The sequence below is a fragment of the Aythya ferina genome, assembly GCF_964211825.1.
Source record: "Aythya ferina genome assembly, chromosome: Z".
NCBI lineage: Eukaryota > Metazoa > Chordata > Aves > Anseriformes > Anatidae > Aythya > Aythya ferina.
In genome coordinates, this window is record NC_140299.1 from 63,983,446 (window position 1) to 64,005,471 (window position 22,026).

The 22,026-nt window shown below is 35.4% G+C and overlaps 1 long non-coding RNA gene across 1 annotated transcript; it reads right to left on the bottom strand.

Moving 5' to 3' along the window:
- Window positions 1–5,827: 5,827 nt before the first annotated feature.
- Window positions 5,828–10,076, bottom strand: LOC311427699. The gene is made up of 3 exons (XR_014687500.1): window positions 10,016–10,076; window positions 8,986–9,040; window positions 5,828–6,291 (listed from the first exon to the last, which is right to left on the bottom strand). It is a non-coding gene; the product is annotated as an uncharacterized lncRNA (long non-coding RNA).
- Between the last annotated feature and the right edge of the window lie 11,950 nt (window positions 10,077–22,026).

Sequence of the window (22,026 nt, forward strand, 5' to 3'; positions counted from 1 at the left end):
AGCAGACAGAGAGTTTGTGGTTTGTTTGTTTGTTTGTTTTTTGTTTGTTTGTTTGTTTTTCTTCATAGGATGGATTGCTGTTTAGCTCCACTTTCTTGGGATCTCATCCATATCATTCACAAGATGACAATTTTACATCATAACAGGTCCCCTGATGGCATGTATTAATTTATTATAGAGGCAAAAGGAAGGGAATATTTTTGTGTATCACACTAGTAAAACACACAAACTACTCCCTCAAGGCACATATATGCATACATTAAAACATTAGCAATGGCACTAGAGTTAATAAGAGCTATGACATACAACACATCCATTCACAGTATATTTCCCAGCAACCCAAAGGCAACACTTGGCACTCACATTACTCTTAAGACATGAAACTGCACAGCTCAAAAGTAAACAGGGAAAAATCAAATTATTGGATGCCTGGCACATGTTCTTAAAACACAAAAGTGAACAGTAAGACCTTGTCCAACTAAGCATCCTTTCAGAAGGAAAAGGTTTCATGTAAGAAGGAGTGTGTATCTGCTAGTGTATTCATCAAGGCATTCCTTATTTTAGCCAACAAGGATGAAATTATATAAGCACGGAGTACTGTAAATGTAGATGGATTTAGCCGAGGCAAAAGTCTGTCTGAAAACTGGTTCTATTTTTTGCAAAAGCATATTATTACATTCCTCTTTGTTCCTTCAAATTAAATTAATTTCCCTTTATATTTAACATAATGTAAATAAGTTATCTGTTATTGTCTGTGCTCCCTCCCCTTTCTTTTCTTCTTATGTCTCACAGAACAATAATAAAAACCAAATGTTGGCAAAGTTGAAGATAGTGGAGCACTTGGAACTACTCTGTGACAGAGAGGCTGACACATTAAGGCTACCAATTGCTAACTGTTCTTGGATAGTACTGTGTTTCATAAAACACCAGAATGAATTACTGTATTATCAATATAACAAGTAAATAAATGAAATAAACTTTCTAATTAAAAACAAGGTAAGACTAAGCTGTGAATGACAGTAAATGCAAAGCATTAGAATATTTGGACTTATATTTTTCCCAGTTCTGTGGTAGTTGGTAAATCAGAGCATTCAGCTGGCTATTGCAAAGAGACACTTGGGCCACAGAGCACAGCAAATACGGAACAACGATGGAAGAAGATCCTCTCAGACACACAACCCGAAATTCTGTGAAACATCACCCTTTCAGTCCCACTGGAATTTAAAATCATTTAATTTTAATCTAACATGCATATTAAAAAATATATTTTTCCTTGAAGCAAGTAGTTCATCTGTTTTTATTGCTGCTGTTGTTGTTTTTCTGTGATATCATTATACCAAGGCAAATAGGAAGTAATACACCTAACAAATTTTAGTTTGGCATAGAATGATGAAAACAACAACAACACAAAAACAACAAACAACAACAACAACAACATGTATTTTCATGTAATCTGGGAAATAAACTTCTATCTGCTCCCTATTCCTATCAATTGGGTTTCCACTAGAACTTGAAATAGTTGGAAGAGAAGTAATCAGTTTACTTGTATGAAGTTTTATTTTCTCAATCCATAGACCGAGTTCCATGGTCTTATATGTAACCTTCATATAGTTGCAAAAAAAGAATTCTGTATATTGATTGTCTTTTGCTTACTTGGTATAAAATTATTTGAGATACAGTGTCAGAAGGAACATGCAAGAATTGTATCTTTTGAAACTAATTTCAGATGGTGATTTGTTGTAGCATCAAAGTGAAAGAAAAGACTAATTTATATATGCATCATGCTTAGGATGACAACATTTTACATATAAAGAACAGTAAAGATGTGGCAAGAATTATACTCAGCAATTGGGATATCACATTTTTTCAAATTTAATTACAGAATGGCTTACAAAGGACAATATCTTCCAGTAAACACTCACAAACTCTTTATGATTGCCCAGCAAACCCTTTGTCTAACTACTGAAATATAGGTATGTTATAAAGATTATACCAATGCTGAAAGGCTGAAATGTAAATTTGTTTTGGAAATGTTTTCTGTGGTTCTTCCGGTAAAATGCATCCATATTACCAGCACAGAAATAGGAACCTTGCTTCCTGATGCTTCTGTTTTTATTGTCTGAATGTGAGAAACATTATTTATTTTGTTGTTTTGGATTGTGTTTTTTCGTGTTAAAAAAAGATAGAGGACAATATTTCTTCCCCTAGCAAAGTTTAAAATTTGCTGTCCTCAATCCAAAAAATATTTAATATTTATTTATAAATGAGAAGGTACTTCAGGTTCAAATAATTAACAATTTTTTTGCTGTGATAAGGACATCCTGAGGAACACTTCAGAAATGTTTGAATTTTGCAGGCCCCTTACAGTCTCAATCATTGTGTGAAATCTCTCCCTCTCTCTCCACATTTTATCTGAACGATTTAAAATCAGAAAATTAACTAACTTTCCTACACTCTTCAGACACAAGCCAATAAAAGCCCCAAATAAATGAGGGAGCAGAACTCAATATCTAGGGACCTTATGTATGTGTCACCTCTCTTGCAAGTAGGAAGTCCATTAAGAAGTGATTGAAAAACAAAAAACACATACAAAATAAATAAAATAAAAAATAATTTAAAAAATAATTAAAAAATATATATGACTAGATGAATATAATGGAAATTATTAATATGCACGTGTTAGCTATGTTCAGGCGCTCAGTCCTAAGCAGTGGTAGCCCTAAAATCAGTACTGTCTCCAATGCAGACCATTATTTTACTGTTTTGAGATTAAAATAAATGCAAAGTCTTCCAAAGAAAATAACCTTTTCACTGTTGAGTTGCCTTTCCTTTCTTCCTTCTTTTCACTGAGGCTTTTTCTGAACAACCATACAGAATATAACTACTTTCTTGACTACTCTGTCTTCCAGACTTTCCTTTTTTTTTATACAAACTATATGTATGTAGTTGTAAAGGGCAAATACTTCTAATGATGACATGCTTGATGCACCAAATCACTTTTCTTCAAAACAGTGCAAGGGCCCTACAAATGACAACTCTTCAGGTACTCATGAATAAATGAATCAAAGCAAAGCATATGGAGCTATTATTGCTCTTCATGTTTAGTACAAGTGGACTCACCAAAGCAATTGACTGACCAGAAAAGATTTTTGTTGAGTTTTAAAATAAGAGAATGTTCTTCTGTCATTTATGAAATGTATTTTGCTGCATGGAAAATACATTTCTGACATTGACCTACATCAGCTTCATCAACAAAATATTTTTTAAAGTGTTATTGTATATAAGACAATGCAAGAGGGAAGAATAATTGAAACCAATATAAGATTGCAAATTTTGTTCAGGAAGCTGGCTGCCTCTAGGCTTAGTATGTGGCATTGACTAAAAGAACACCTATTTAACCATAAAATAAAACTCCTTAGAAACATATGCTACTGATGCATGGTTTACATTACAACCAGTAATTTTTTTAATTTAAAATTGAACTGGTAATTTTGGTGACTTAGCTTTGCAATTATAATCATTTAACATAAAATCCTTGTAGGGAATCATATTTCTCCACTGCAATAATAAAACATGAAAAATGAAACTGGAGACCATGGAAATTGTGAGAAATTAAGAAACAAGGTAAATAAAACAATTATAAGAAATAGAAAAGAGAACTATAGCACCTGTCATCCCAGAATTCCTTAGCATTGCACCAACATAATATTACTTGTCACAAAGCTGTATGTTTTTCAGCTGTCTTCAGTGGAAAACATCATTATACAGTTGGATAGCTAAAAGCTACCTCAATGCATTTTTGTATATAAAACTATATGTCTGACTGAATGCATACAGGTTGGTGTGTAGGTCCTTAGGGTTGTTTGATCCACCATCTGGATACTGTCATATTTGCTTTGGTTGACATTTCGCTACCAAAGAAGTAAACCTGGTGACATTTATTTCAATATTGCTCTGAACTAAAATTTTAAATTCTAGTATTTTCATCACATGTGAATGAATTTCCATTCTCTTTGCAGAAGCCACGAAAGCAAAAAGATCAGATGTCCTACAAACAAAAGAAGAATCTTATCATGGAATTCTTATAGTGTATGAAACTCACCCAAGTCTGCCAATTTTGCAGTTTTGCTCTTTCTATCTTCATTCATATCACTACATTTTTAGCTAAAGGTCCCAGACCAGAGGTGAGTGCCATAAAACATTGTTTTTAAGACCACTGGTAAACTTTTCAAAAGCAAATTAAAAAAATAAAAATTAAAAAAATATATGTAAAAATATGACTTAAATATTTGTCAGAGAAAGTTAGTTCTTTGGATTAAATTTTCCCCTGGTGTTAAATTAATAAACTTTCATGGATTAAGGAAGCATTAAATATTACAGTGTAAATTTCATTCCTAAATCTTAATGCTCTTTAAAATCACAGTTTAAAAATTCAATCCATAAGCCTATCTTTACAGTTTGATTTCCAGAATAAGATTCCCCAATAATAACTAATCACTGACACACTTATTTCATTTTAAAACTGTTTAATAAATCTAAATTTCAATGTACAATTGTACACTTCACACCTTCATATAGACACATATGTATGCGTATATATAGAGAGAGAGAGTAAATAGAGTAAAAGCAAAGAGACTGAAAATATAAATAATCTTTTCTTGCTTCATCTTGATTTACCATTTATATACACCAGTTCAGATTCATACTTATACATTGGTATAACTAAAATCCCTTTCAGGTGACAGCTAATTTTCATGCTTTAAATACAAAGAGGTCAAGTTAGCCATATGTACAAAGGACCTAGAAATGAAATGTATTAAAGGGATGGGATATCCAAGGAAGAAATATTCTTTAGCTTATGCCTTAGGGGCTTCAAAGTTAGTCACTGAATTCCTTCCACTTCCTTACTGCTGCCTAACTTTCACATCATCTCTGGACGCGTCCAAAGCAAAAGAACAGAGAATTCACTATGGCACCTCAGATACAGCAGTCCTTTGAGGTTTCCACTGATCATTGTACTCCATTTGCTTCTGAATATACCTTCTTTGTCTTCATTTTCTGTGGGTTAAATTTTCACTTTCAGATCTTTCTTAAGCTCCCAATTCCCAGTTCTATAATCTTTCTCTTCAAAAAAAGTACTCTTTTTTTCCCTTGTGTTCTTGTGACAGCCATGGACACTATTTTTCTGGTTGACAGCCACAAAATTTGCAACACTTTGATACAGCCCTTGCAATTTTTGGTTTTGTCATTTTCTTCATCTCTGTTGCAATATAATGTGCTTAGGACAACCCTGAGATGATTTATACTTGACTTTCTCTTGTCTTCTCACATACTTTTCTACTTCTCACATAGAAATGTCACTTCTTCAAGCTCTTCTACTCACACAGAAATGTCCTATGTACCCAGGATTATTTCTCAATATTCTTCTCCGGGAACATAAAATTGATCAGTTACAATACTGACTAGAAAAGATATGAAAGAGAATCTGAAACATCTCCAAGTGCAGCAGCACTGTTTGCACCCTGTCTCTTCAGTGGAAAAGAGATACCTTGGATAGAACAAGAACGAAGAATGACTGGGTTTTCTACTTACTAGTAAAGTCTAGAGTGTTTATTTATGCTGTATATTTTTTGTATCTACTTCATTTATCCTTACCTCAAAATAATCGTTAATAGCACTTTATATACAAAAAAATGTTTCTGAATATCTTTAATACCTTTTTCTTTCTGGACTCTTTAAACAGAATTGTTTTTTTCTTATTTGTTTACTTTGGAAGAAAGCAGTTGAGGGGTAGTCAGTTATGTTACATCGCACATTTCTTCTCTGGGTTGTATGCACAATTGTATAGACAAATGGTGAAATAACAGTGAATATCCATAAACATTTTAAATACCATTTCTTTCTTGTGATTTTGATCTTGTTTGTGTTCCCTTACCTTTCCTTCCTTCTAGAAACTTCAGTGATTTCCCATCCTTTCAGCTTTTCAAAAGGAACTTTTAAAAATCTCCCCTTTTCAAGTCTGAAGCAAAACAACTTGAAATAATGGCAAATGCAGTGAATTGGAGAGAAAAGTTTTCCACAGTCTGTGATGATTGGATGAGGTAGCAATTAAAAGATGCTCTGTGAAAAATCTCTCCTCATCATCTCTTCCTCCCTGACCACTCCAAAATTCAGAAAGAATCCAGACCTTCCCCAAAATAATAGAGGAGTAGATGGCATGTAGTTCAACAAGACAGTGCGTCTTTGGATGGAAAATAAATGAAAGGGCACACAGGATCAGCTGGTGACAACCTACAAGTCAAACAAGGAAAGCAAAAGAGTGAACACCTGTAAAAATACATCCTCTCTCACTTTGCTAAACAAATCTTTTAATCATGTAAGTGTTATGTTCAGCCATTTAAAACACACATAAAACACCCTGAGAAGTCCTATGAATTATTTTTCTGTGTGACCCAGCCTTACATCACTTCAGAGGGAGTAAGTAGCAGCAACATGCATAATTGAAAAGAATCAAAGGAGGATATGTAAAAGCTCATACTTTTGGGTACCAAAAGATGTATTCAGAGGTAACTGATGTTTTGCAAATGTGACTCAATACCAGGCCAAATCAGATTGCCAGCACGTGGTCCATACTAGCTTTACCTTGCATTTACCCATCCTTTCAGTTTCTATTCATTTCAGAATGCTCTTTACGAAAGACAAACCAGCTGGCTTGTTCTTCCCTTTGATTCTAACTGTCACAGCATAATTTGCACATTTACCAGGCCATCTGAACTGTACCTCTACTTGTTACACCCTCATAATCACCTATTTCCTTTTTCTCTAACGGCTTACAGACTAAAGCCCCAATATGTCTTTATCTTTCTTGACAGCTCTTTCCTGGCTGAAATTTGACTTTTCTCCTGTTTTCTGAAATGCACGAGTAGGAGAAGGTTCTTCCTCTCTCCTTCTTCAGCCCCCCCCGGCTTTTAGTGATTTTCTTTTGCTCACCTCCTGACATGCAGCTCATTAGGCTGCAGTGTACAACCAATTTCTGCATTGGCTGGCTTTCACATAAGAAATGGTTAGCTACCCCCAAAGAGCAGATAGTCTTCATTCCCTGCCATTTGTAAAATCTTAACCTTATTCACTGTCATACAGTTGTTCAAGCAATTCTCATAAGATTTAGACTCACTCTCAGTGATGTGCAACTATGACAGTTAAGCTAATATTATATATATAATTAATATAAATATAATTTATATATAATTAATATATATAATTAATAATTCACATTTTCTGTCTTCTGTGATATTTTTGAACCCATTTTCATATTTCAAGTTAGGCACATGCTGTAGATGAAAACGTAAATGTTTAAGCATCCTTCTTGCCAAGCAGAATCCTACATTTCAATTTATAGAATTACAGAATGGCTTGGGTTAGAAGGGACTTTAAAGATCATCTAACTACAACCCTCCTGCCACAGACAGGAATGTCATCTCATGTCTATGGAATGATAGAAAAAACCTGTAAGGAACTGCAGTCTGGAACGTCTAAGTTGCCACATCCCACAAGATGGAGTGTTTAGCCTGGTAAATACTTTTAGCCAATACTTCCTGATATTAGATTTGTCCATTCTGCTGTACATATTTATGGTAAATACAAAACCCTCATTAAGCAACATTCAAGATATGGATACCAGTACACTAAGAATTAGAAAGACAAACTTGAAACAAAATTTCCAAGAGAGAAGATAGGTTAAGTACATCTGATAATAAGGTTAAAAATCAGTAAATATCAAAATATTATGGCCTTATAGAGTTTTTGCAATGATAAATTTTTGCTTTTTTTCCCCCAGTTTGATGACAGGCATATTCACAGAAAGGTCCTCCTTTAACAGCAATTTGATATTCCTTATGTTCCCATTACTTATACACTCTCAGATTCATTGATATAAATGTTTTCCAAACAAGTCCATGTTTGTGAGCAAAACTTCTAGTTCCTTAAATTGATGGAGGGGAAAAGAATGATAACATTTACTGCAATTACTGAACAACCCAGGTAAAATCCCAGAGAGCTGACGGTTTAAAGTCAATGCTTATAAGACATACATGCAAACTTATATAGATATGCCTGAGTAGACTACAATATTGCTAACTACTTCCTGTTGCTGTTAATGTTGCTTCACCATGCATTCATAAAGGTGCAACTTCTAGCTACATAACTCAGCAGAACTATTGCTACCACTTCAGGTTTTTAAAGCAGAGTTAGCTGTAGACATGAAGCTGTACCAAATGTATGTTATTTGTGAAATATATGAATGAACTTCGCTTACATCTTTTGCTACAAGATGCTGGCATGTCTGTTTGTTTGTTTTTGTTTTCTCCTCCTCCATTTTTAGCCTCTATCACTTGGAAAAGAAATGAACATAATGAACACAGACACACTCTTCAAGCCTTTCTGTCTTCTGCTCCAAAACTGAAATTTAACTATAGAACCAAATAGCTTCACCATGGTCAGGAAATCACTTATACATCCTCTCACAATGCCTACAGGGTCACTTCTGAGTAGGAAACATAAAAATATCTCAGTACACAGAATTTATGCTCCTGGTAAAGTGAAATACAATAACAACAGTGACACAGAGTTGCCCCACCCCCCTCCCACCACCCATTCCCAGATGACCAGGATCCCTAAACTAAGAGTTTTTCACTTCTCAAGTATGCCCTCCAGTCTTTTATCACATCTTCCATTTAGAAGTACTGAAATACATTTTGAATCCCTTTACTATACAATATTATTATAGAAAATATGTCCTGATAATGTTATCTAAACATTTAAGAGAAGGTGTTTTAAATTTTCACCTTTGCACCTTACTAGAATGTTTTCTTTCCTCTAAGAGGTCTATTCAGTTTTACTGGAAGGTTTTTGATAAATATGCTTTTCCTTCAATATTTCTTTTAAACTAAACATTAAGAAATATTTTTTTTTTCTCTTTTTCCTTACTGTTAATGAGCTCATCCGTTCGTGCTTGGTGATTAATACTCAATATGTGACACACCTGCAAGGGAAAAGAAAGCTAGTAAGAGCTTTTTCAGAATTAACAGGTTAACTAACGTATTTACAGGATCTAAGTAGAAAGGAAGAGATAAAACAAAAGATAAAGCATTAAATATACATTTTGAAAGGGTCTAAGAGCACTAAAAATCTCATTAAAGCACCAAACAATTCTGCCTGGTGTTGTGTCACTGAGTAGTAACTCACTGCATGATCACTTGCTGGAAACAAAATTTAATTAAAACAAACAAAAAGAAAAACAGAAAAACAACAAACAAGATCACCAACAAAAACACAAACACATAAGAAGTGAGGACCAATTTATATCCATTTTAGTAGCTACAGTTCACACACACTTTGCAATACTTGTAACTAACACCACAGGTGTTACGCATCAACATAAAACATGACATAAAAAATGTTTTATCTTTCAAATTCCACTCTTCCAATTTTTTCCATCTCATCCACCTCGAACAATAATGTTATACAGTACTGTTCCCTGGTAGCTGCAAGACCTCTAAAAATCAGCAAAATGTCTTTCTCTACATACTAAATTTCTAATTTACTCATGTACAAAAGTTCTAAAGGGCTCATTTCTGGCCATTTCACCTACTGAAAATGCTTCCTATGCTTTTTAAAAAGTATTAAACCTAGAAATACTGGATGCTTAGTCATTGCACCTATCTGTATGTCTCTACTTCTGATTCATCATGACGTAAACATTTGTTTTCCTAAATGCTGTTTGCAAGCCTGCCTCTACAAAGATATAACACAAACCAGGAAAAAAAATAAAAAAATCAAGTACTGAACATTGAACACTACCAGCCTGATGACTCTTAAAATCACTCAATGTTTTCTCTTGTTGTATACACAGATGAGGGCATCTTAATGTAACCAAAGACAGTAAAATACAACACATTATGCAAATGCAATAACAAATGTAAAATGATAAATTAGCAAGCAACTATTCAATTATTACTGTGACTAATTCCTGTAGATGGTGCCACAGCAAATGAACCTGAACTTGTCCTGGTTGACTGCAGTGTTCTGTTGAAACATTTCCATTTGGTTTGTTTGCTGCTTATGTAGATCACTGAAGTAGATAGCATCTGTTTAATGAGCTCCCACTTCATTACAGAGCTGCACTACTCACTGAGTCATTCTCTTTAAACATGCAGGCTGTGTAATCTGGTGTTGTTTTAAAGCAAATACTAATTTATGATTACCTGTTACATTAGGCCTCTGAAAATTGTACTCACACTGGCTTGCATGAGCAGAATGCTAATGACCTGATTATGGACTGTAGTGATGTTTCATGCTCACAGTCTGTGAACATAAATTCCCATCTCAAGCATGTTGGCTGAACAATGCATGCAGCTTAGAAATGAAAAAGGATAAAATACATTCGCTTGGAAAACATGCAAATTGTGGTCTCAATAGCCATCAAATATAGAAATGCAGGAGATAATCAGAAACATTTCAGTGATATTATGTTGCCTATACTGACAGTTGAATGACAACAGAATTATTCATTCAAGTGTTATGATTATTATGTAATTGATATCTTAGTGATAGTTAATCAGATCCTTTTCTGAATAAAAAGATGACAAATTTTAATAAACATTGCAATTACAGAAGGTATCAGTGGTAATCTCTAGATCATGAAAAACAAAAAAAAAAAACATACAAAAAACAACAACAACAACAACACAGAGCTCAGCTGTAATAGCTATCAAAGTGTTGAAAAGTAAACATTACATTACTGCTCAGAATGGGTCACATTGCACCTTCAGATAATGTCCATAGAACTGGACAAATGTGTTCACAGGATATCCTTTCTATACACTACCTTAACAGTTTAGCTACAAAATGTTTCTCCACACATTAAATACTCTCAGTACAACCCTGTGTCCTGCACCACACAGTAAGGCAGTAAATAAAACACATGGGCCTTCATTTTGCTCACACACAACCTGCCAGTTGGACTTGATAGAAAATTCTTACTTAAATTGCAAGATTTTTTTTTTTTTTTTCCCAGAATGTGCATCTCTATTTATCTGCTCAGAAAAGTTAATGGAGAGCTTGTTATTGTTAAACATCAGGAGAAAGTCCAGGAACTACCTGGAATTACATCCACTGAGTACTACTGTAATAAATTAATATATTTATTAATGATAAATTTAAGTTGAAATACTGAAACCAAGAATTACTGACCCAAACTTCAGTCAAGAAAAGTAACCAAGAATATGCTAGAGTACAAAAGGAGGAGATAAACTCTATGAAAAAAAAAAATTAAGCTGCTTAACTATAACAGCTTGAAATCACAGCAGAGATGCATTCTCTTAAACAAAAGAAAAATAATGTACAAGAGAGAGACAGTAGTAACACTGTAAAAATGTTCATCTGAAAGAGTTCCACAAAGACAGTCAAGAAAGCTTAAGAAAATTCAAACAGTTCAAATTACTTGTAGTAAAAATATAAAGCAAAACATACAAGTCAGGAAGGCCAGACAAAGATTTAACAAGAAAAACAACAAAAAAGAAATGCATAAGAAACTATTTATTATAAGAAAAATTAAGATGACAATGATGAATTTTGTAGACTACCAAAGAAGGAAGGCACCTGTAAACAATGGAGGTGACTTTTCAGAGAAGCTGGAGGAGTTCTCTGCAGCAACATTCACCACAAAGGAAGTAAAGAAAACGCTTATTTCTTAAGAAGATAATTACAGTATTTCTTCCAATAAATAAAGATGAGATATTACCAAAGACTGAAGAAACCTCAACATATATGATCTAAATTCATTCTTTAACTACTTAACTGATAGATTATCCATTTTATTATACCCCACTCAGAAATGTGTAATTACCTACTTAAATATGTGTAAATATCTATTTATAGGAGCACTTCCTCTAAAATGAAGGACAAAAAAGACAAGCAATATTGCAACCCTTCAGGCTACAACAGCAAGCTAATATTTTCTTATCACTTACTTTGAGGCAGGGTATATTGAAAGATTTGAAACATTTGTCCAATAAAAGTGATAGCACGAAAAAGTGAGATTAGATGAAAGTCCTGTGTATATAGCATGAAGCAGCAGCAAGAACAGTGTATAAATATCCAATGAACTCCTATGTCTGTCTGTATTAAACTCACTACTATTAAAATATTAATACAACAGTGCACTGATTGAGCTGTTCTGTCTTCAGTTATAATGCTACCCCAGTAAAAACTAGTCCCTGCACCACAGTGCATGTTTGTAGATTGCAGATAAATGTTTAAGTCTTTCAGATTTCCATGGTGTAGAGAAGTCTCTCATATCTTCCTTTATAATCCACTGGTATCCACTGGTTTCCATCATAAGACCAAATAAGTGCTGCACCATGGACAAACCTTTAACCATAGCAGTTAAAGATATGAAGTACCAAAAAAAAAAAAAAAAAAAAAAAAAAAAAACATAGGTACATAGGCATAAAACAAAAGTCTTCAGTTTTCAGCAGTTCTTTTTGCCCTTTCAACTCAAATGATTACAATTTATTTATATTTTTCCCAAAACATCAATAGTTCATATTGACATAACACACCAGCAGGTTTGACCAGTGGCTGTTGTGCACAAGAAATGGAAAGATGAATAGCAGTACAGATAATCTATTATTCTGATTCTCTTACAAAGCTGTACTAAATACAAATCCTCTAACTAGAAAGGATCCTTTGTGTTGTTGGCTCATAGTTTCTGTTCTCAAGCCATGATAGGATACAAACTTTTCCACAAAATTCAAAAATATTCAGCTTTATATTAGATTTTTTCCCCTAAGTTTTTGTTTGTTTGTTTTGTTGTTGTTTTTTGTTGTTTTTCTTTTTTTGTGATTTGATATTTTGGTTGGTTGGCTTTGTTTGTTTGTTTGTTTGTTTGTTTGTTTTGTTTTATTGTTTTATTGTTTTTCCCTTTCTTTTTAGACCAACATCTTTGTTTCCCCAAAGCTTTTGAGCCACTTCTGTGTTTTCAGTCCTCTCAATGCCTGAAGAGGTACTGATACAAACCAACTGAACCTAGTTGTTGACTAACAAGAGCTCATACTACACAATAAAGTAATTAGCCAGAATCCAGGTTTTGAAGGAATTCTGAATGCTGAATAAATGATCTCTGAAAGCAATGAGTAGAAGCAGGAACCAACTAAAAGCCTGCTGAGAGCTGAAACTCACAGAAATTTTTAGTACAGCTAGTAAATAAAGCTTATTAGAGTACAACTGTACACTTGCCAGCCATGGTTGTCAGGAAGAGTTTATTCATTTCAAAGGGGGCAATGATACAAAATGTGGAGCATGGTCAAAAACAGCAATCTTAACACAGAAAGAAGAGTAACAAATATTAATATAAAATTTCTCCCTTAGGGGATATATAGACTTAAAAACACCTAGGTAGATAAAAACTTAGCAAAGAAATAATTTGCCATAACTTGCCAAAATGCTGGAAGCAAAATACTCAGTATTGGATCAAAAGTGTGTCAAATCCATGATCTCCTGGGGGGAGGTCTATATACTAGTCAGCTGGAGGGTAAGGGTCACCTTATATATCAACAGCACTTGCAGATGACACTAACAGAAGGGTTACAGAAAAATGTCAGAGTAACTGACATTTTTTCCTTAAGAAAGTTACTCCCCCTAAGACACCGAATGAAGGAACATCCATAAAGGATTACTTGTTCTCAGCCTAAGAGAGAATATTCAGTAGTCAATGACTGCAGAGGCAGGGAGAGAGAAGGAGGAGACAAAACTTGTACTTATTTATGTAACTCCCTCCAGTGCACTTATATTTAAAGTGTTACAGTTTCCACTACATCGGGGAGACAAAATCTGGGCAAGATAGCTCTTACTAAGTATACTTTCTCTGTCTTTGATGGATCATTTAAATTCCTTTAGAAAAGAATATACTCTTTCTTTTACTAATTACATAGATCCAAATCATGCCCTGCACATGCCACTAGGACTGTATTCAACAGCTGTTACCATGCATGACAAAAAAAAGTACGAAGTATTTCTACAGCATTGAAAGTGCAGGATTTGCATTTCTAACGGAAGGAAGGAAGGAAGGAAGGAAGGAAGGAAGGAAGGAAGGAAGGAAGGAAGGAAGGAAGGAAGGAAGGAAGGAAGGAAGGAAGGAAGGAAGGAAGGAAGGAAGGAAGGAAGGAAGGAAGGAAGGAAGGAAGGAAGGAAGGAAGGAAGGAAGGAAGGAAGGAAGGGATGGAGGGTATGATGTAGATTCATGAGTAAATTGATATGACCATTCACCTGAAGAAGTCAGGGGAACCAAGTTCAATCCAAGTTTAAAACCTCTCAGAGCTCTTAACTACCAGGGGAATACCCTGATTAACAAATTACTTGCTGTTCCTCAGGGAGAGGAAGTAGTCCTATAGTCAGTGTGTGTTGAAACAACAATCTGAACAACAAAGGATGAGATAGTTTTGTAGACTTCTTTCTGCATTTACCAGCAGAAGAATTATTTGTCTGTTTCATTATAGCAGTGACTGTTTCCATTTTTGGATGAGCAACAAACTATTACGTAAAGGTAACTATACAGCACACCACCTCCTCCTGCTTTTCCTTCTCTGAACAGACTCAGAAGTAAATGGGAAAAATGCAACCTCTGAAATAAGGTTAAGTGAGAAAATGGTATTTAGCATTCAAAGAAAACGTACATGGCAGTACACCTGCATGGATCAATGAATTCTAAACTGATATTTACACTCTGGTGTTTCTGACCATGCCAAGATGTACAGTCAAACTGCCCAGTTAGAGTAAGTGCCTGAGGAATACAAATTCACTGTCAAGGAAGTTCCTCAATCACAGTCTTAGACATTGATGGGAACAGAAGATATAGCCCAATGACTCTTGTGGGCAGCTGGTAGGGTAAGAGATAATTAAATTCTCCTAAATTCCTTCCCACTGTTCTATTTCTAAGGTGGTAATATTCTTCTTACCCTAAAATCTGAGTCTATGCCACATGCATCCCAGCATTCAATTGAGTAGCAAATACAAAGAAATGCAAAGAAGTTTTGCATATGTGGGAGCTCTGAAAAACAAAGATATTCAACTTTCAAACATATCTCTTGAATGCCACTGTGACAATCTCATCCAGGTAACTCAGTAGGCTGTTAAAATGAAACCAGGCAAATAAATTATTCTGAACCATTTTACAGAACGTGTACTAAATGCAGACCTACAGAACAAGAGATATCATATTAGACCTTTCACCTTTTCTTCTCTCATTTTGTATTTTTGTAGGGAGTCATCAAAATGTGCCACCATTTGATATGGTCACATGGTTAAAAAGCAGGCAACGAGATGCTGGAGAGCAATCCTGCAGAGAGGGATCTGGGAGTTTTGGTTGAGAGTAAGTTGAATATGAGCCAGCAGTGTGCCCTGGCAGCCAGGAGTGCCAACCATTTCCTGGGGTGCATCAAGCACGGCATTGTTAGTCAATTAAGGAAAGTGATTGACCCCCCCTACTCTGCACTGGTACTGCCTCACCTCGAGTACTGTTTGCAGTTCTGGGAACCACAGTACAAAAAGAATGTAAAATTATTGGAGAGTGTTCAGAGAAGGGCAACGAAGATGGTGAAGAGTCTAGAGGGGAAGATGTATGAGGAGTGGCTGAGGTCACTTGGCCTGTTCAGCCTGTAGAAGAGGAGGCTGAGGGAAGACCTCATCATGGTCTACAGGTTCCTCACGAGGAGGAGCAGAGAGGCAGACACCTATTTATTCTCTTTAGTGACAGCAATAGGACCAAAGAGAATGGTGCCAAGCTGAGGCAGAGGAGATTCAGGCTGGACATCAGGAAGAGGTTCTTCACTCAGAGGGTTTTCACGCACTGGAACAGGCTCCCCAGGGATGTAGTCACAGCACCAAACCTGTTGGAGTTTAAGAAGCATTTGGTCTGTGCTCTTAGTCATATGGTCTGATTTTTTGGGTAGGTCTGTGTGAAGCCAGGAGTTGGACTCAATAATCCTTGTGGGTCCCTTCCAACTCGGTATATTCTATGATTCTGTGGTTGGCAAATGTTGACACACAGAAAATGAAAGCAAAATTTTTGACTGTGATGTATGGAACTCTCTAGGAAAAGGGAAAAGCATACCCATGCTTCAGGGCACAGTTGACTCAGATGAATCTAGTTGAGGATAAACTTTCTTTTGGATAGTTAGAAACACCTTCAATCAATGGCTCTTTACTCTTGTATAGACACAGCAGCTTTCATAAACCATGTAAAAAGTGTTTATTTTGTGACCATTACCACATAATTTTGTGTAGACACAGAAAAGCAAAACACCTCAGTATGTAATGTAAGCCTCTCAGTATATAAGATCAACTTTTCTCATCTCTCATTACTGTACCCTGCTGCAGAAAGATTAAGTTAATGACATCACCCAGTTTATGACATTTTTTTCCTGCTAGAGAGTTTTTAAACACCCACAAGTGGTTATGAATTTATCAGGTATATATCCTTCAGCCGTATTTGCCACCTCCATTAATACTGAAAGGAACCATCAAACAGAAGGGAAAAAAGAGGGGGAAAAATAATCTCTGCTCCTGGCAAAACAACATTATTTGGTAATTAAGATTCTGCTTATGCAAGACTGCAATTGCCCTCAATTCCCTCAACAGGAACCTTTGCAGGTCTCCTGTGCTCAGCAACACTATTTTGTACATTATCCATATTCCTTACACGCCAAGTAATAAGATGTCCCTTTCCTTATTAAGGAAAAGAAGTAAATTAATGCAACAGAGGGACCATTTACAAAACAAATTGTGATAAACAGTTTGTTAAAATAAATAATGTAAAAATACAACTAAAAAAGCAGAGAAGTTCTTCAAGGAAGCTGCAGCCTCAGTGCAGAGTTACAAATATACTGAGTAAATATACCCAGTCTGACAGGGGACAAAGAAATGAGGCATTAAACCTCTTGACTTGTAGCCTTGGAATACTGCTCATTTTACTTTAAGTAAATAAATAAAAACCCATGCTATTTTTAAAAAACCCTTTGACATTTCTGATTATCTGAATTTGAATTAGAATTTAATTAGCAACATAGTCTGAGAGAGGATAGAAAAATGAATAAACATCAAACAATCTGACAAAAAAGTTACACATTTTTTTGAAGAACAGAGTCCAATGTGGGTTGAACTCTGATGAATCTTCCCAGTGAAACAGATATGCCTTAAAGATAATGTCTTTGGTCAGTCCCTGACAAAAGACCAAATATACCAAGTCTAACAAGCTTTCTCAGCAGGAGGTTCAAGAGCACTTTTTATTTACTGGGCATGTAGATCAATTCTGACTTTAGTTTATTTTCATGAAAAAGGAATACCAGATCTGGGGAAAAAAAAAAAAAAAAAAAAAAAAAGTTTATTTTGTAGTAGCGATTGGGGGCTTGGTTTAGCTTTTTGTTTGTTTGTTTGTTTGTTTTTTACCATTATCCCTTGACTATATTGCCAAATTTAGAAAAAGAAGGAAAAGAAGAAAGAAAGAGAAGAGTGCCTACTATGCCTTCTGCTTTCAGGAAAGTTCACTAAGTAAGCATTTAGATGATAACTGACCTAGCCAGAGAATTCTATGAATAAAGGAAGTGACAAGCAAAACTAATCTGAGGTGAAAGCTGCTGAATATCTTCCAACATAAAATCAACAACCAAATATGTCATTTCACAAGGACTTTCCAAGAAAACTCAAAAGTTCTGTCACTGCATATATTTAGAAATACTGTTCTCACATTATTTTGCATGAGATATCTGAAGGGACTGCCTAAATACCTGAAATGCTACATAAAGTCAACCAGCCATAGTGTTTGACATTCATAATTGGGATCAACTTTTTGCAGCACAATTTCAAAACAATTTAAAATATACAAATAACTCTAGAATAAGATATTGAAGCAAAGTAGAAACAAAAAACCAAGCTGAGCAGAGTAAGAGTAAGAGAATACAACTACCTTAGAAAATAAATAAAATAAAATAAAACAAAACAAAATAAAATAAAATATTCACTGCCCTTGCTATTTTGTATTAAGAAGAAACATTGAATGGTAGATTTGGTGGCAGATTGTAATTCTGATTTTTATTTCAAACTATTTTTAAAATTACTTACAATTTTAGTGCATATAAAATGAAAAAAAAATATCAAGAAATACATGTGATATCTTATATTGTGCTGCTTTAAAAACAAATTTTAGTGTGAAATATTTTTCTGTATATTGTCAATGTGTAGTGTGAGAGATTAAAATACTTCTGTTAAATACATAAAATCAGATGTTTCAACCAGCAAAAAACTATGTTTTATGTAGTCAACCCTTTTTTGAGTTAAAAAGCATTACAATCAATTCCTTCGGCATAAAAGCATTGAGAAAAGTCTCATTTTTAATGTAAACCTTTGTATTCAACATTTTTCGACTCTCTGAGGTCAAAGGACAGTGATATGAGCACCTCCATGGTAATATTTCTAGTTTCACTATCAGACAGATTACTGGTAAATGAAATAAATAAACAAATAAAACAAGCCTGCTTGGTATTTAATTTGTTCTTTCATCTTGCCAAAGAAAAGCCACCATTTGGGCATGCAAGAGAAGGGATTATACATATATTAGCTGCATGTATTTGCAAAAGAAAACTGTATTTGTGTGATTATATTTTTAGAGTTATCAGTGACCAGGTAGAAAACAAGTGTACTGATAAACTTCGGTTATCCAACCTGCACAGCATTTTATGAACTGCAGCACAAACCTTCACTTGAAGATCACTACTAGAAAGATTTCCTTTGTGACATTGTTTATTGGAAGCACACATGCTCATGAAATAAAACCTATCAAAATCTTCCAAGAAGTTTCTAATTATCCCAGGTATATGCTTCGACAAAGATTAAAACGTGTTCCCAAAGTTTTCAATAGCTTCTGTCTGGAAAACACCCAGCAATTTAATAAAGCAACTTATTGCTGCTCTGCTGCATCTCATACTGACACCAAATCTGTTCTCAGCTCATGGTCTTCGATTTAAAAAGAATGATTATTTAAGCATGAACTACTCCTTAAAGAAAGAATATCACACACCACAAAATAAATAAATAAATAAACAAAACGAGGTTCCCATGGCTTTGAATTGCATTTCTCTCATAACAGGATTAAAATGGTAGCATCTTTCAGCTCAGATCAGCTTTTCAGAACCTTAAAGCTACAGTACACAAAATAAAATCACAATGTTACATAACTCCACAGCCCCCACCCACCAGGGGTGCAGTATCTTTTGATTCTCCACAGGCCTGTCACACACAGGAGGTTTTTGACCCCTTAAAGCCCTAAAACAAGGTCAGCTGTGAGCTTTAGATTGTTAGACGAAACACACAGCTTTTAGGACTCGTAATGCCATCAGGAGTTTCTGCCCCTCCTTGCTCCTGCTCTCCCACAGCTTTGTGCAATAATGATGATGCTTTGATTAGAAAGCCTCCCAAAGCAAAATGGAAGCACAGTAGTCAGCAAAACAGCATTTGCTATTTTCATTCCAGCTATGCAGACATGCTGAAATAATGATCCTGGCAACACGTTAGGAAAACACTAGAAACACTTTAGTAAGCAAATAATTTAATTACAGCCTTCTCCAAGGCAGTTTATATTGCATGACCCCCGACCTTTTATATTGCTGTACCTAAACTCAGCGTGGGATTCACACTTCCCATTCCTGTCACAGGATCTCTCCATCTTGTACCATTTAATATAGTGTGCTCCAGGTGTTCTGTGGTGAATGAATAGTTATATTACTACCTGTCAGACACAATCACACTCTATTCATCATTCGCGGCTGGCTGCGTGAAGCCCTGCTTCCAGCAGGCTCCCTCTCTATTTCCTTGTTCAAACGTCTGCAGTGCTTTCGGCCCATCTGTCAAGCCTGTCATTTAGAGGGAAAACAGTATCAGCGCTTTAAATATATGGAGTTCTCTATTGAAACAGTGCTGTGATTGAACTGTCAGCATTCTCAGTATCACAGACAGTAATTCATGACTGGTCAGAGCTCCATTTAGGTTGCTATTACTACGTTGACCTTGCTGGGTCATGCTGAGAGTTTTTTCCCCTTTGCAGTTAGGTCTATAAATAGTGCAATTAACCTTTCAAGAATTACAAAATGTTCTGAGTTCCCCTCCTCCACAAATTCACTCACTGTTTGTGACATCTATAATAATCAAGGAAAAAAAAAAAAATCACCAGGAAAGGGCATTTCTCTCTCCCGAAGTATAAGCCTTACATCAGTGAAAAACAAATACTAACACCCCCAGTCCTGCAACTCTCCCTTGGGCAGAGCTTCCATTGAGGCAAGGCTCCTGATTATAGTAATTTCAACTTTTCTGGATTCAAGTCTGATTTCTCAAAATACTCCAAAATAAATCACCTCTGAACTGTTAAGCCCCTCTGCTGATGCTACAGAATTACCTTGTGTTGTATTCACTGGATAAAAGTTTGTATGTCAAACAAAAATCTGAAATAAAGCAATTCTGAAAGTCTTTTCACACACACACACAAAGTAATATGTGCTCCCAGTCTTTTTGCAAAAGTACCCTTTATCTTAAGAAAATCATGGAATGGAGCAGCTCTCTGTGGATCAAAACTCATATATATCTCCTTTTGGTACAAATGCCAGTGAGAAAAAAAGGTTTAGGCATTGTGGACGATCGCAAGAGTACTCCATTGGGTAAATGCTAATCTCTGTCTAATTTATGTCACCTATTAACTGATATCTCTCTAGAGCTGAAAGTAGTTGAAGTAGCTTGGCTTTCACTTGCATCTTTCTGAAAAAGCAATGATAGTAAGCTTACTGGTCAGTAGATCAAAGTTTCTCTGTTCTTGTCCCTAGCACTGAATTACTAAACAGCTTACATTGGTGCCATATGTAAGCATGGGTCTAAATCCTGGTTTATATCCTCACCCACAGCCTTTTCCAGCATTTAGAGCCATGATCCTGGGACTCACTCTTCACAAAGCATTTCAGAATCCCTGTAGCTGGGGACAGAAAGGAGCAGCAAAATGGGGCAAGAAAGACTGAGCACTTGTGAGGTATAAACAGGTTAAGAGAGAAATCCGTAAGGTTAGTTCAAGTAACCAGGGGAGCAGAGAAGTGGGGAGAAGAAAGATGAGGACCACAGCTACCTTCTTCAAGCTAAGACCACGTCCTACTTTGAACAAAGAGTGATGTCTCAGTGGGCTTGCTGGGTTAAAGCTTAAGTCTCTGGCCTTGATTACATTTTCAGATGTAGACATGGTGTTATCACTGTACTTCTCCTGTGAGGTGTCTGGACTTCTGTGATTGCAGCCAAATATACACAACCAAGCTAGCTGAACCTAGGTAATTGCTGACATAATTCACACTATGAATTAGTTATCAGTATTCGTACTATGTAAATACATATTCAGTGAATCATTCACAACACTTCAGTGATAAGTTGGGGTGTGTTGGGGGGATAGGATGAAGACACTCAGTGAAGTTATGCTCACCAACATTAATGCACACAGCTTTAAAAAATCCAGACAATACATATATATAGTTTCTCAATACCAGCTAAATTGTATCATTCATTGGAAAGGGCCTCTACCTCCTCACCCCCAAATATATATTATATAGAAGCAAAGACCACAGTGCTTCAAATGCACAAGAAACACCAGTGGTGGTGGAAGAGTTACACGAGGCAAAATTATTTAGTGTACACTTCTGGAAAGACAGCAGAGAAAAAAGCTAAAAGGTCTTTTCAAGGCAATATTATCTTCTTATTACAGACACAGAGTGAAATTAATTATGTAGTTTCAGCCAGTCTGAATATTTTGGACTCTGAAAGAAAGGTACAGAGAATAAATCACTCCATGTTGTTAGTGGTTTCCTGAATGTCTCAGTTTTAGTCTTCTCCACCATGAAAGCAAATGTCACAGCTTATTATGGATATTGAATAAGTATAATTAAGAAATAT